This window comes from Cibotium barometz, chromosome 56 (genome assembly GCF_041138505.1).
Source record: "Cibotium barometz isolate CiBa-2024 chromosome 56, ASM4113850v1, whole genome shotgun sequence".
Taxonomy (NCBI): domain Eukaryota; kingdom Viridiplantae; phylum Streptophyta; class Polypodiopsida; order Cyatheales; family Cibotiaceae; genus Cibotium; species Cibotium barometz.
In genome coordinates, this window is record NC_141101.1 from 4,506,288 (window position 1) to 4,523,885 (window position 17,598).

Consider the following 17,598-nt stretch of genomic DNA (forward strand, 5'->3'; position numbering starts at 1 on the left):
CTAGTAATTCTCTTAGAATTTTGTTCTTGAGAACCTTCTCTCAAACATCAAGGTTTTCTTCAAGTTGGAGTTCCATCTGCCCTTGGGTTGAAGAAGTTAAGAGTTCATCCCATATTAAGCACATGATTTGGGCTTGGTACATAATTCTGTTTGACCATCGGTCTCGAGGTGGTAAGCTGTGCTGAGATCCAAGAAAGTTCCTACTGCTTTGAATAATGCAGTCTAGAATCTTCATGTGAATTTGGGATCTCGATCACTTACTATTCTCCTGGGTAGGCCATGCAATCTGAAGATTTCCTTGAGGAACACTCTGGCCACATCCACTGCAGTGTAGGTTTCTTTTACTGGAATCAAATGGGCAACTTTGGTTGACACTACCATGAAGATGGAGTTTTAACCTGATTGCACTAAAGGTAGTCCATTAATAAAATCCATACTGATACATTCCCACTTCATCTGGGGGATGTATAATGGATGTAACTTCCCAGGCATTTGTAACATATCAGGCATTGACGTACATGATTAAGTACATCCTTTTTTAGTCCAGGCCAAAAGAAGCTTTTCTTTACTAGACATGTAGGTCTTGATGAAACCTAGATGTCCTGTTTATAAGGCTATCATGGGCTTCATTCAGAATTTGACCCTTAGTTCCCTCATCATTGGGAATGCATAGCTTGCTATTATAATTGTGAGATCCCTCTGCCCCCTCCGCGCACCGGACTCTCGGTAGCTGATAGCGGAAGCAGCCCCTCATGCACGGGGCAAGGTTTCTCACTCGAGACCTCGCCCACGAATGTCCGGGCACGAGACTAGGCTGGTGGTCACTCCAAAAACCAAAACCGAGAAAATTTCCCATGCTTGGAAAGCGGGGGCGATTCCACCTTTTTGAATTTTCTTAACGAATTTTTCTAACTAGATCAATTCTGAACTATCCTTCACCTAAATAAACCAGATAGAAGGAAATTATCACTGATATAATTTGATCATCTGAGTAAATTCAACACTTTTTTCCTAATCAAGATCAGGCACAGCCGTTGATCCACTCATTTCAGAAATTTATCAGGGAATTGATTAGCTACTCGAATCCTAGCGTAATCCTAAGATTTTTCAATTTGATTATTAAAACTCCATTGATTCCAGCCTAACCCCATCCGGCCCATGGGTTAGCCACGACCCTACCACTGGAATCGGTGGAACCAAACAAGTACTCACCCACCCATAATTGAAATGCCTTTCTTAACTTTAGCTTTAGAAAACAGATACACACACACTCCTCTTTAAAACTTTAATATATAAAAATAATCCATTGACAAAACAGATATGATCACAGATTTTATAATTCAAAATTTTCATTTAATCCCTGGTTCACGAAAAGAGTGTCACTCTGGACTCTCCGTTGGGACCAGCTGGTCAACAACGAGATCTAGTAACAGATTACAATAATCACTTCATCGACATACATATATATCTTCCTCGACATACATATGGGTGTCCTAAGCACCGCGAGCCCGTGCATCGCCTAGTCAGAGAACCGATTTGACCGAACCCATAAGTATCAAAGTTAGATCAAGGAAAAGATTTCACTTGGATCATAGAGACCAACGCTTTTTTCCTCATTGAGAGGCATATCCGTTGATTCTTTTCCATAGAACAATTTTTATCCAGGATTTACTTCATATATCGTACCATAACAGAATTGAGTCTCAATTTAGGGATCCATTAGTCCAGCCTAACCCCATTGGTTGGCCAACCACCCAGTCCCATCGGTTGAGTCTCAATTTAGGGATCCATTAGTCCAGCCTAACCCCATTGGTTGGCCAACCACCCAGTCCCATCGGTTGGCCAAACACCCTACCACTGTAGTGATGGGATCCAATTAGGAATTTGGTTAGGTTTTGTCCCGGGTACCAGGGAAAAGAGTTCCCAAGCCCCCTAGCCAGATATTCATGCAAACTTAAAACTAGTCACACCACTTACACACCCAATATGAAATTGCCTTTTTCACAGATTCAGTTGTATTTAAAACAATCATTTAATGAAATCATAGTCACTGATCATAATCCTCCAAAATACCCGGTTGAATCCTAATTTCTAATTTTTCTTCATCGGTGTACCTATGGCATCATTGGCAACTAGAACCCTCACCAGCTGTCCACTCAGGGGCCTTTTCGATAGTTCCTAGCTCATAGTAACCGGCAATATATTCACATATCAAAATGGAATCTCCATTGAAGATCAGCAAGATCAACCAACGGATCCATATAAAAGAGCCATGGACTTGTCCATTTGAGGACCAGCAAGGTCAATCAATCAGATCCATGCCCAAATTCAGAAAACAACTCTTACTCCTTGTTCCAATATCTTTCTCGACGCACGTGTGGGTATCGTCGGTGACCCAGAGCCTGAGCACCGTATGGTCAGCACCCTCTAGGATCCTTTGTAGGCGACCTAGCGCTTCAGTCATAGGCCGCTTCCTTGGTCCCTCATCCACCGTATCATCGGAAGCTCACCATTTTAATCAAACCAAGGCTGGTCAAGACCTTGGCCGACCTTGCTACGCGAGACGTCCTCCATTGACTCTCCTTGAGCTGTTACAACTTTATCAGACTAGGTCTCCACACGACCTCATTCACAAGACGATCAAAATGCTTCCCCAGCATTCCACCTCTATTCACATCACATCCATCCATTCACATCTATCTGATTCACATCACATCGATTCACCTCACATCTCATCACCTCTATTCACATCACATCCATCCATTCACATCACATCTTATCACATCTATTCACCTCACATCTCATCACCTCTATTCACATCACATCTGTAAGATCCTTGATCACGCCGCACAACGAATTTAGGGGTGCAGCGGAAGTAGCACTTCTTGCATGGGGGAGGGTCCCACACTCGGGTCCTCGCCCACGGATATCCGAACAAGAGACTAATCCATCAGTTCTTCCAAATCCAAACCCGAAAAAACTTCCCTTGCCCAGAAAGCACGAGCGATTCCTCCAGGATAACTTTTCTCTAACGTAGTCAAAAGCCTTAACTAACTGAACTCATCTGACCGAACCCATAAGTCCCATAATGTAACATACCCATCTTCACTCTAATAAAGAAATGTCCATGTAATAGATAAATTTATGAGTTTTTATGGCATAAAAATCAATGATTTTATTATTAGAGTCATTTCTACTTAGAATCTTCAAATTCTAAGCCCAAATTTAGAATCTGCGTGTGATTTTACCCTAATATAGGATTTTACAGCATCCAAAACGGACACCGAATCAAGCCTACACGCAAATTTCAGTCATTTTAGTTAAAAAGCGACGACCTTTAAACCTTAATAAATGCACGACCGGGCGTCCGATTGACGAACGGTCTGAACCCCAACGACCAAGAGAACCTCCCAGACCAAAAAAAAATTCACCCCCCGGGGCAATCCGACACGCAAATCGAGGCGGGTGCCCCAAATTTGGGTACCCTACCCCAAAATTTGGACCGTACACACTTACTAGGGTGCCCATACGATGGCCGCCCAAGAACCAAAGGACGGCTGTCCACTGTGTGGTCCACACGTACCCCTACGTGGACAAGGGAAGATGCTCCCGGCGGCTCCAACCCTCCCTCTTCAAGCTCCTCAAGGAAATGGTGGCCAAGTTAGCTTGGTTATATTTCAAAGAAAAGTTTTTTTTATATATTGCTAATAAATGTGTATCTTTTCCTTTTTTGAAATAATGACATAAAATTGTATGAAGTTACGAATTGTGTGATGTTGTATTCAATAAATTGCATTGAAATTGTTATCTTTAAAGAGTGCAAGTTTTTCCTGGCTTCAACGGTAACTCCATTCCGTGCTTGTGTAGCCGGGTGGCATCGTTAGCAAAGCCCGGGATTGGCCCAAGGTATCCCTCATACCATTGGGAGAATAAGGTTCGCCGATTAAGGAGGCGAGAGGTTATGATGTTGCCTAGTTCTGAGGGCCCAGGCTAGTGTGGTGAATAAGCCCACCCTAGTGTGCAGACATCCCTCTGAGGGATGGGAGGATCGAGCGATGGAGCCTAAGAGGGTGACAAGCCGACTTGAGTCCTCGCCAGCGGCCGACGATGAGGTGTATGGTTCCCATAGGGTTTTGCCCAGCATGTAGAGGCTGGAAGGCCAAATTCTAGATCATCTCGACAGAATAAAGGAAAAGAATAAGAGAGCCAGTTTGGCTTGTATGGAATTGATTCATGTATCAACTTTTATATATATATCTTGTCTTTGGCATGATTGTATTGTGTAAAAAGGCTGTTTTAACAAACCTTGTGAAAAGGGCCATAATTAAGGAACATGTTTATTTATGTCAAACAGTGTGGTAGGATTAATTAGAAAACAAATTGACGCGTGAGTAGGGTGGAAAGTGGGAGGATGGAATGCCCCGATGGCACCATCCTACGGACGCGTGGACCCGATTAGTCGAGTAGCTTTCCAACAGATTAAGTGAAAGCCCTATGCTAGATAATTAGGTTCTTGGGCAACTCTATTCTAGAAGACTAGGTCAGCGGCTGTGTTTTGCATGGATGAGGAAAAAAGCGTTACCTCTAGAAATCAAGTCTAGTAGTTGCCCAATTTATGATAAATTACCCTATGGGTGATTTGACTTTTAGAAGATCACGCTTCCCCTGTGGGATAGGACTAGGTCTTACCTATGAATCATATCCTTGAATCTCTACACGGTCAAGGTGTCGATAAATAGGAAAATTTCTCCAAGTTAAGACTTAGTGGACTATCTTTAGTGTTTCTCCTATTTTAGAAGGGGGAACCTTACAATTGGTATCAGAGCCAAGTTTAGCTCCTAGGAATTGCCATTTAAGGACTGTTTTGTAATGAATGTTTTACCTAACATAATGCTAATTAATAAAAACATCTTACTGAAACAAACAAGTTGAATCGATGTTTGAATGATTGTAGGAAGAGGAAGATACCTACTCGAAGTTTCTAGTTTTCCAATGCATCTTCGAGACTGCTAGTCACTCCTCAAATTTCGAGTTCCGTGACACCATGGTGCAGATACTAGAGAAGATGTCCCTCCCTTATTTCTCTCGTATTGAAAGAGGATGGGGTAGAGATTTTTGGAGTCGTGGGCCGAGATATTTCTTCATCCGAGCAGATCAAATTGGGAATCTCACCACCGACCTAAAGCAGATTCGTTGGATTGCAAAGTTGAAGATGATCCATTTATTTTGGTTCGTCGGTACCCCCAGGGCCGACACCTCTATGACTATAGATGGGATTCGTATACCTCAAGATTATTGGGTGTATGACAAAGTGATGCAGATCTTACCTACTGATAGAGTAGCTGTGTTGGGATCTACCCCAATCCAGAGTTTACCACCCTTACCATCAATTTTTAGAGTCTTAGAAACTACAGCGGAACCCCCATATTTCACCTATGTGGACCACTCTACCCTTATGTCATAGTCAAGCTTAGGAATTTCCCTTGATGGCAAATAAGACTAATTATATTAGTCTGAGATCTTTGTAATAAAACTTGTCCTTGTAAATATTTGGAAATAAAATAATTTCAATGTTTTACTCTCCAAAAATAAGCGTTGTGCAAATATGAATCTTGTAATCTTAAAATTGTTTTTACAATGATGGCCAGGACGATTACCCTCCACTTCCCAATGCGCTTTACACTCCACTTCCCAATGCGCTTTACATTGATACCCAGGAGAAGAAGCTCCTGCTCAAGCAAATGCAACCCCCCTCCTTTAAAGGAGAAGATTCAAAGGTTGAGAAGGATGCTAAAGTCTGGATTGAGGCAATGGACGATTATTTCTCTGCCGCCGGTACTGGAGTAGCAAATCAGTCTATGCTTGCACGGTTTCGCCTCATTGGAGATGCTAAACTCTGGTGGAAACAGTGGTGCCGTGACAAGGCAGTCACACTGAGCATTCTCAAACGTGGAAAGACATCAAGCAGGCAGTAAAGGAAAGATATCTTCCCCCATCCCATGAATCCATAAAGATGAATGAGTTTTTTTGTCTTAGGCAGTGCAACTTAACTCTTGAGGACTACTATTCCAAATTTATCACTCTTCGGAAGTATGCCCTAGCTATGACTACTTCCCAGCAAGTGGCTCGTTTCTGCCAAGGGCTAAATGAACCCTTAGATTCCCACCTTGAAGCAATGAGGCCAAGCACATTACAGGATGCTCTCATACGAGCAAAGCCCCTTGTGAAAGAAATGAAGACTAACAAACCTAAGCATCAAAAGCGATCTTACCCTAAGGCAAATCCTAGAGATCAACCCTACAAGAAACCCCAATAGAATTTCCCCTACTATAACAGAGGGCAACAAGGCAACTCTTTTGTCCCCCGCTCGTATGCTGCTTCTTCCAGAGAAGGCCCTCTATGTTTTGAGTGCAATGAGCCAGGACACTTTAGAGCCAACTGTCCCAAGATGGCAACATCAGTTCCCCAAGGTAGCAGAGGAAATCAAGGCCGTGGAACACCTATCAACTAAGGTGCAAGAGGCGGTGGGCGTGGCAGAGGCCGCGAAGGAGCAGTTGCTAGGACCGCCTGTGTTATAAATGAAGAACCAACCTTGGAAATGGCTGAAGAAGAGCACGCCACCGTCCATGCGACAGTAGAACACCAAGGTTCGAATAATCAATTTGGTGTCATCCAAACCCCAGCCACTCATCACGGTAAGCCATTTTAGATTTTGATTGATTGTGGCAGTACCCATTCATTTCTTTCTCCTAGGTGCTTGCAAAAATTAAACTTGAGTCAAAAAATAGCTAGAAGAATGACTGTAGAGCTAGCCAGTGGGAAAGAAGTAGTATCTCGCCACTCTATAGGGAACCTTGATTTTGAGCTGGGTAATGAGCAAACTCATGGCCACTTTAGAGTCTTGCCATTAGGAATTTATGATGGAATCCTTGGGATGGATTGGTTAATTGCAAACAAAGCTAGCATTCATTGTAACCAGGGGAGTATCAATTTTGAAAATGAGCATGGCCAAGTAATATCTGTTCAGGGGATAACAAGAAAACCTAAATCTAGGGTAGTCAAGGCAAAACATCTTCTCAAGGGAACACGTAAGGGTCAACAAGTTTTCTTAGTCAAGCTCAACAAAGCCATTGAACCTAGTATGGAGACAAAACCCTCTTGGCTCCAAGAATTCTCTGACATCTTCCTGGACGAGCTTACAGGGCTACCACCTCCTCGAGAAGTCGATCATGAAATCGAGGTGATCCCTGGAGCTCAACCCGTCTCAAAAATGCCCTATAAAATGTCCCTTCCTGAAGCCATCGAACTTAAAGAGCAACTTTCCCAACTCATTGAGCAAGGATTCGTACGCCCCAGTAGCTCTCCTTGGGGGGGCACCTGTTCTTTTCCAAAAAAATAAGGACGGAACTCTCTGCCTCTGCATAGATTATCAAGGACTAAATCAAGTCACTGTCAAGAATAAGTACCCTATCCCTCGCATCGATGAGCTTCTTGATAGGCTTCATGGGGCCAAAGTCTTCTCGAAAATAGATCTGAGGTCTGGTTACTATCAGATCAAAGTCAAGGAACCAGATATACCCAAGACAGCCTTCAATACCCGTTATGGCCACTATGAGTTTATTGTGATGTCATTCGGGTTAACCAATGCTCCTACAACCTTCAACTGCCTAATGCAAGATATATTCTGTCCTTACTTGGATGAATTTGTGCTTGTTTTCTTTGATGACATCTTAATCTACACCAAATCAATGGAAGAGCATGAGGAGCATGTGCGTAGAGTTCTGCAATTGTTGCGCAAACACAAACTCTATGCCAAGAAGAGCAAATGTACCTTCTTTACTTATCAAATTGAGTATCTTGGATTTATCGTCTCCAAAGATGGCATTTCAGTAGACCCCACCAAGGTTAAGGATATTTTGGAGTGGCCACTCCCTAGATCAGTTCGTGAAGTTCGTGGATTTTTGGGAATCACAGGATGGTATAGGATTTTTATCAAGATTATGCCTTGGTAGCTGCACCTTTGACGGATCTTCTTAAGAAGGATTGCAAAATAGTGTGGTTGCCAATCCATCAAAACAATTTTGATCAGCTCCAGGTCATTATTACTTCTGCCCCAGTCTTGAAACTTCCTGATTTTGCCAAGGAATTTGAAGTGGTTACTGATGCTAGTAGTCTAGCACTTGGTGGTGTCTTAGGCCAAGAAGGAAGACCAGTCGCTTATACTTCCCACAAGCTGAAGCAATATGAAGCAAATTATGCCACCCATGATTTGGAGCTCTTATTAGTAGTTGTTCATTACCTCAAATTATGGAGACATTATCTCTTGGGGGGCAAATTCCAGCTTGTAAAACTGACCACAAAAGTCTAAAGTGGAACTTCACCCAACCCAATCTTAACATGCGGCAAAGGAGATGGATTGAAATTCTACAAGAATATGACTTCGACATCAAATTTCGCCCTGGGAAAGATAATGTGGTAGCAGATGCACTCAGCCGCGCAAATCTTTCTTGAGTGCAATTTCAATGCCAAATAATCCCATACTGGTCAAGGTGGAAGAAGTCTCATCTCATGACCCAGATTATCAGAGAATGATGAAGTTAGTAGAAGAAGGAGGAAATTCAGAGAAAGAGAAGAATCTAATCAAGGGATACTCCACTCATGAAGGAAGCCTCTACTTCAATCACAGGCTATGTATCCCTAAGGATCCTGCTTTAAAGAAACTAATCCTCCATGAAGCTCATGATAGCCCTACTACTGCAGGACATCCAAGCTATGCAAAAACATTAAATGCCGTAAGAAGGAGCTTTCATTGGGCAGGCTTGAAAAATGATGTGCTTCGGTACTTGAAGCAATGTCTCATGCCAAAGGATCAAAGTTGAAAGGATCAAGATACCTAGAAAACTTCAACCCTTGGATATTCCCCAAATGAAGTGGGAGTGCATTAGTATGGATTTTGTCACAAGTCTCCCCACTGTGTTCAAGGAGGATATGACTCCATTCTAGTAGTAGTGGACTTACTTACCAAAGTAGCTCACCTTATACCAGCAAAGAAGACCTTCAAAGCTTCTGATGTTGCTCGAATATTCATCAAGGAAGTCCTCAAACTTCATGGTCTCCCAAAAAGGATAGTAAATGATCGGGATTCTGACTTCACTTCAAAGTTCTGGCAGTCCTTATTTCAAGCCCTGGGAACTCAACTTTGCTTTAGCATAGCTTATCATCCAGAGACAGATGGCCAGACTCAGAGAGTCAATCAAGTAATTGAAGACATTCTCAGAGCATACTGTGGACGGGAACCAAGAAAGTGGATTCAATACCTTCCTCTGGTAGAATTTGCCTACAATGCATCTTATCATCAAAGCATAGGAATGTCACCGTTCAAAGCACTCTATGGGCAAGAATGCTTGTCTCCTCTAAATTTCTTTGATCTGACCATAAGAGTTGAGGCATCCAGGAAAATGCTCGAAGAGATGGAGGAACAAACCAAGGCAATCCAAAAGGATATTAAAGCTGCCCAAGATCGACAAAAGCATTATGCTGACACCAAGAGGTCTGAAAGGATCTTCAAGGAAGGAGACACAGTTCTTCTACGAGTGCGACCCAAACGAAGTTCTCTATCACTTGGGAAATATAAGAAACTCAGCCCTAGGTATTGTGGTCCCTATACAGTTTATCAAGTGTCTAGGTAAAAGTGCCTATAAACTCCAACTCCCAGCCCATATCAAAGTCCACAATGTATTTCATGTAAGTTTATTAAAACCATATGTACCCAGTCTCGATCATATTCTTGATGATGAACAAGTTGTATTCCCTACTCAAGGAGTCCTTGAATCACAGCCCAATAGCATCATAGATTCTAGGGAAAGGCAACTCCGAAATAGAACTCTTGTAGAACATCTAGTACAGTGGAAAGATTACCCTGAAGAAGATGCAACTTGGGAAGATGAAGCTACACTCTTAATGGATTATCCCCAATTCATGACGAGATGAGGACATCTCGATTTCTTTAAGGGGGGAAGGATGTAACATACCCATCTTCACTAATAAAGAAATATCCATGTAATAGATAAATTTATGAGTTTTTATGGTATAAAAATCAATGATTTTATTATTTGAGTCATTTTTACTTAGAATCTTTAAATTCTAAGCCCAAATTTGGAATCTACGTGTGATTTTACCCTAATATAGGATTTTACAGCATCCAAAACGGACACCGGATCAAGCTTATACGCAAATTTCAGTCATTTTAGTTAAAAAGCAACGACCCTTAAACCTTAATAAATGCACAACCGGGCGTCCGATTGACGAACGGTCTGAACCCCAATGACCAAGAGAACCTCTCAGACAAAAAAACATTCATCCCCCGGGGCGATCCGGCATGCAAATCGAGGTGGGCGCCCCAAATTTGGGAACCCCGCCCCAAAATTTAGACCGTACACGCTTACTAGGGTGCCCGTACGATGGCCGCCCAAGAACCAAAGGACGGCTGCCCACTGTGTGGTCCACACGTACCCCTACGTGGACACCCATGCTGCCCCAAACCAGATAAGGTACATGCGTACCACTTCTTTCCCTGACAACCGACACCGTACCTTTTCCCTAGACCCATGTAGGCCACTGGTCCACAGCCTTTGATGGTACACCATCCTTTCATCCTTGCTTTGCGCAGCGCCCGTACCCATACCCACAGCTATATAAACCCCCAGAGGTTGTACCGCCGTCCGTCCTCCCTGTGTAGTGTACTTGCTACAGTCTAACCGCCCCTCTCACACCCCCTCATTTGCCTCTTTTCAGATAAGCCAATTTTCCTCCATCCCCCTCTTGCTAGGAGGCAGTGTCCTTAACTCTTCTCCTCCCCCCCCCCCACGTGTGAATAGACTCACAACAGCCCTCACAGTCCTCCTCCACGTTTTTGGTCTTAAGGACATCTCACAATCCCCCCCCTTGCGTAATAAGAGGTTTTTGCCTTAAGAAAGGGTTCGTGCGCTATAGTCTTTTGCTTGTACGGTTTGCAAACGATCTTCGAATTGAGATCCGACCGAAGCATTTCAATTGCGGCAGCGAGCTCTACAAGTCGACGTCCAAGATGGCCCCATCCCGGAAACGTCAGAATATTGCCCCGAGAGGAGCACGCAACAACGAAATTAGGGAAGATGCTCCCGATGCGGCTCCAACCCTCCCTCTTCAAGCTCCTCAAGGAAATGGTGGCCAGGTTAGCTTGGTTATATTTTAAAGAAAAGTTTTTTTTATATATATTGCTAATAAATGTGTATCTTTTCCTTTTTTGAAATAATGACATAAAATTGTATGAAGTTATGGTTTGTGTGATGCTGTATTCAATAAATTGCATTGAAATTGTTATCTTTAAAGAGTGCAAGTTTTTCCTCGCTTCAACGCTAACTCCGTTCCGTGCTTGTGTAGCCGGGCGATGTCGTTAGCAAAGTCTGGAATTGGCCAAAGGTATCCCTCATACCATTGGGAGAATAAGGTTCGCCGATTGAGGCGAGAGGTTATGATGCTGCCTAGTTCTGAGGGCCCAAGCTAGTGCGGTGAATAAGCCCACCCTAGTGTGCAGACATCCCTCTGAGGGGCGGGAGGATCGAGCGATGGAGCCTGAGAGGGCGACAAGTTGGCTTGAGTCCTCGCCAGCGGTCGATGATGAGGTGTATGGTCCCGTAGGGTTTTGCCCAGGATGTAGAGGTTGGAAGGCCGAATTCTAGATCATTGGCAGAATAAAGGAAAAGAATAAGAGAGCCAGTTTGGCTTGTATGGAATTGATTCATGTATCAACTTTTATATATATATCTTGTCTTTGGCATGATTGTATTGTGTAAAAAGGCTGTTTTAACAAACCTTGTGAAAAGGGCCGTAATTAAGGAACATGTTTATTTATGTCAAACAGTGTGGTAGGATTAATTAGAAAACAAATTGACGCGTGAGTAGGGTGGAAAGTGAGAGGATGGAATGCCCCGATGGCACTATCCTACGGAAGGTGGACCCAATTAGTCAGGTAGCTTTCCAACAGACTAAGTGAAAGCCCTACGCTAGATAATTAGGTTCTTGGGCAACTCTATTCTAGAAGACTGGGTCAGCAACTGTGCCTTGCATGGATGAGGAAAAAAGCGTTGCCTCTAGAAATCAAGTCTAGTAGTTGCCCAATTTATGATAAATTACCCTATGGGTGATTTGACTTTTAGAAGATCACACTTCCCCTATGGGATAGGACTAGGTCTTACCTATGAATCGTATCCTTGAATCTCTACATAGTCAAGGTGTCGATAAATAGGAAAATTTCTCCAAGTTAAGACTTAGTGGACTATCTTAAGTGTTTCTCTTATTTTAGAAGGGGGAACCTTACACATAGTCAGATCAGGGAAAAATATTGTACTTGGATCATAGAGACCAACGCTTTTTTCCTCGTTGATAGGCAGAGCCGTTGATTCTTTTCCATAGAACAATTTTTATCCAGGATTCACCTCATCTATCGTACTATACATAAACTGTCTCGATTCACGGATGCATCAGTCCAGCCTAACCTCATCCAGTTCCATGGGTTAGCCAACTGTCTAACCACAATAGTGATAGGATCAAATTAGGAATTTGGTTAGGTTTTGTCCTACGTACCAGGGAAAAGAGTTCCCAGGCCACCTAGCCGGATATTCATGCAAACATAAAACTACTCACACCACTTACACACCCAATATGAACTTGCCTTTTTCATAGATTCAACAATCTTTAAAACAATCATTTAATGAAACCATAGTGTTACTAATCATAATCCTCTAATTATCCAGTTGAATCCTAATTTCCAATTCCTTCCTTCATTGATGTACCTATGGCATCATTGGCAACCAGAACGCTCACCACCTGTTCACTCAGGGGCCTTATCAATAGTTCCTAGCTCATAGTACCCAACAATATAACCACATAAAAATATCCAGATGGAATCTCCGTTGAAGATCAGCAAGATCAACCAATAGATCCATTTAAAAGAGCGATGGACGCATCCGTTGAGTACCAACAAGGTCAATCAACCACATCCATGCCCGAATTCAGAAAACAACTCTTACTCCTTGTTCCAATATCTTCCCCGACGTACTCGTGGGTATCTGCGACGACCCAGAGCCCGAGCACCGTATGGTCAGCACCGTTTAGGATCCTTCGCAGGTCACCTAGCACTTCACTCATAGGCCGCTTCCTTGGTCCCTCATCCACTGTACCGGAAGCTCACCATTTAGTCAAACCGAGGCTAGTCAAGACCTCGACCGAGACCTTGCTACGTGAGACGTCCTTCGATGACTCTCCATCTCAGCAGTTGTTACAACTTTAACAGATAGGTCTCTACGACCTCATTCACAAGACAATCAAAATGCTTCCCTAGCATTCTTGACATAAAACAGTCATTTAAAATCAGATTTCACAAACAAATACAGTTCCAACAATATTTCTATCTTTTCTCATTACTCCGCATCCTTTCACATTAGACCCCATCTTTTTTTCATCTTACCACAATTTTATTTTCATCATCGATCCCTATCACATCACATCATTTCTACATCAAATCACATCTAATTGCATCATCCACACATCAATCCACATCATCCATACATCCATCCACATCAATCCACATCATTCAAACATCCATGCATATCAATCCACATTATCCAAACATCAATCCACCTCATCCATACATCCACCCACATCATCCACATCATCCATACATCCACCCACATCATCCACATCAATCCATCTCATCCATACATCCATCCACATCATCCACATCAATCCACCTCATCCATACATCCATCCACATCATCCACATCAAGCCACATCATACACACATCAATCCACATCAATCCACATTATCCACACATCCATCCATATCTTCCATACATCCATCCACATCAATCCACACGTCAATCCACATCATTCAAACATCCATGCACATCAATCCACCTAGGAAAGCTCCTAGAATTTCATGTAAGTACGAAATCTTACTTTTTTTTATTCTTTTAATCGTTTTCTAAATTGTTTGTTATCTTAAAATGATAAACAGATGCTATGCCTTCTTGGAAAGGCTTTCCCCCTCTCTCATTCTTAAATTCAGCCCTTCTTTATCCTAGTTAAGTAATCTAATTGTTGGAATTAAACTTTTCATATTGTTTCTCTTTTAAAAGTGAAATTTGATTAGTTTAGAGTGCTTAAAACCAATTGGGGATAATTTTTAAGTAATTTTAAGTTAGAAAAATTTGAAAAATGGTCAGCCATACAAAGGAGGTTATGGTAAAATTTTCTAAAAATTGGTGAAATAAGTTTTATCTTAAAAAAGAGTAATCGCCACCAATTGTGTATTCTAAAAGTGTAATTTTGATTTTATGCATAGAAAGATGCATAAAGAAATTTATTTTTATTTCAAAAGAGTTATTTTCATCAATTTTCATTTTATGCATAGAAAGATGCATAAAGAAAATTCTTTTTATTTCAAAAGAGTTATTTTCATTTTATCCATAGAAAGATGCATAAAGAAATTTAATTTTATTCCAAAAGAGGTATTCTCATCAATTTTGATTTTATGCATAGAAAGGTGCATAAAGAAATTTATTTTTATTTCAAAAGAGTTATTCTCATCAATTTTGATTTTATGCATAAATAGGTGCGTAAAGAATTTATTTTTATTTCAAAAGAGTTATTCTCATCAATTTTGATTTTATGCATAAATAGGTGCGTAAAGAATTTATTTTTATTTCAAAAGAGTTATTCTCATCAATTTTGATTTTATGCATAGAATGATGTATAAAGATTTTTTTTTATTTCAAAAGAGTTATTCTCATTAAAATTGAATTTATGCATAGAAAGATGCATAAAGATTTATTTTTATTTCGAAAGTGTTATTCTCCTTAAAATTGAAATTATGCATAAATAGATGTATAAAGAATCTTTATATAAAAAAATAAGGATTCTCTTGCATTCTAAGAATGGATGTGATGAGATGGGATGTGAATCAGATAGATGAGAATGAATAGAGAATAGATGTGATGAAAATTGAAGTAATGAGAATGAGAGGTAGATAGATGTGATGATATGTGATATGAATCAAATGGATGAGAATGAATGGATGGATAGATGTGATGAGAATAGATGTGATGAGAATGAGAGGTAAATAGATGTGATGAGATGGGATGTGAATCAGATAGATGGGAATGAATGGATGGATGGATGTGGATGTATGTGAAGAATAGAAGTGGATGTATGTTAAAGAATGGATGTGGATGTATGCGAAAGGATAGATGTGGATGTGTATGTGATAACTATGGATGTGGATGTATGTGAAAGGATAGATGTGGATGTGTAGGTGATAAGTATGGATGTGGATGTATGTGAAGAATAGAAGTGGATGTATGTTAAAGATTGGATGTGGATGAGTGTATGTGAAAGGATAGATGTGGATGCGTATGTGATTAATATGGATGTGGATATATGTGAAAGAATAGATGTGGGTGTGTATGTGATAAGTATGGATGTGGATGTATGTGAAAGGAGAGATGTGGATGTGTGTGATAAGTATGGATGTGGATGTATGTGGGAGAATATATGTGGATGTAAATGTGATGGATATGAACGAGAGTTGAAGCGATGAGATGTGAAGTAAATTGGATAAATATGAATGATAAGGGATGTGAATGAATGATATAGGATGTGAATGAATGTGATAGCATATGAATCGAGATGTGAATGAATGATAAGAGACGTGAATGGATGTGATATGATGTGAGTCAGGATGTTAATGAATGATATAGGATGTGAATGAATGATAAGGGATGTGAATGGATGTGATGTGATGTGAATTGGGATGTGAATGAATGATAAGGGATGTGAATGGATGTGATGTGATGTGAATCGGAATGTGAATAAATGATAAGAGACATGAATGAATGTGTTAGCATGTGAATCAGGATGTGCATGAATGAGATGTGATGTGAAATGAATTTGATAAGATGTGATGTAAACTGGATAGATGTTAATGTATGTGAAGTGATGAGATATATGGGTAGATGCAAGTGGGTGAGATCTGATGAGAAATAAGTGATGAGATAGAAAAAGATGTGACTAGATGAGAATCGTAATGCGTATTGGCTTGATGGTTTGAGGGATCTACTCTTGTTTGCAACAAGAGTGGCCACCAATTCTTTTAGAAGAGGGAATGGTCAAAAACTAGTGAAGTATTAAGAAATTCACACTTCTTGGCTCTTGGGAGGAGTAGAGTAACAGTGCATAAAACACTATTAAGCTTCAACAAAGGGGGAGGCTTCTATTTAAAGGAAAAAGTGAGCTTTTAACCAAGCAAACTGATTCTAGAATTTTCCAGATCAGTTTGTTCAATTTTTGACCTTTTTAGGTCAATTTAGCTTACTTTTTGGAACTAAACTTGAATTAGGAGAGAGGAGAGATGAAATATCTCAATTTTTGATAATTTTAAACTCCACCGCACATGTGAAATATCTCAATTTTTGATAATTTTAAACTCTACCACACATGTGAAGTAGGCGCCTCCTTCATGAGGGGGAAATTCCCATTGTGAGGTGTCAAAAATCCATTTTTTTAGTAATTCATTTGGTCCTTAGTCCACTCTTCATCTTATGTGAGTATTTACTCATTTTTGGGAGGATTTTCTTTATTTCTTCTATTTATCTTCTCCACACATTTGGGTGAATCTGATTGGCCCCTCAAAACCTTAATTTAAAATTTTTTGAAAATCTGGACCCTTAGAATAAGGTCTCTTGAACAGACTATACTTGATTTCTAATGCACCTTCTGAAAATCTTTTTTAACTTCTATTTTGGGGGAATTTATTTTAATAAGAAGAGATATTTTTTCATCCAAAATTATTCAAAATCTGAATAACCTCTCTCTAGAATATTTTCTCTCTCTAAGCCAGAACAACAGGTAGAAACAAGATCTTTTATATTTCTGAAGAGGGATTTAATTACAAGGGAAGATACTAGACATCCTAAGAGGCTGGGGAGGAATCTTACAACATCCATCCATTAACATTCATCCATCCATTACAAGGGAAGATACTGGACATCCTGAGAGGCTAGGGAGGAATCTTACAGTATCCATCCATCCATTAACATTCTGATTCACATCAAATCTCATCACATCCATTCATAGAATTTAAGAGAATTCTAATTTTTGATATAAAGATTCATTACGCATCTATTTATGCATAAAAATCAACTTCAGTGGGAATAACACTTTTATAAAAATCTTTTTATGCATCTATTTATGCATAAAATCAATTTTAAGGAAAATAACACTTTGAAATAAAATTAAATCCTTTATGCATCTTTCTAGGCATAAAATCAATTTTAATGAGAATAACACTTTTGAAATATAAATAAATCCTTTATGCATCTTTCTATGCATAAAATCAATTTTAATGAGAATAACACTTTTGAAATAAAAATAAATCCTTTATGCATCTTTCTATGCATGGAAATTAAATTCAATGAAAACAACACTTTTATAATAAAAATTTTCATTATGCATCTTTCTATGCATAGAAATTAAATGCAATGAAAACAACACTTTATAATA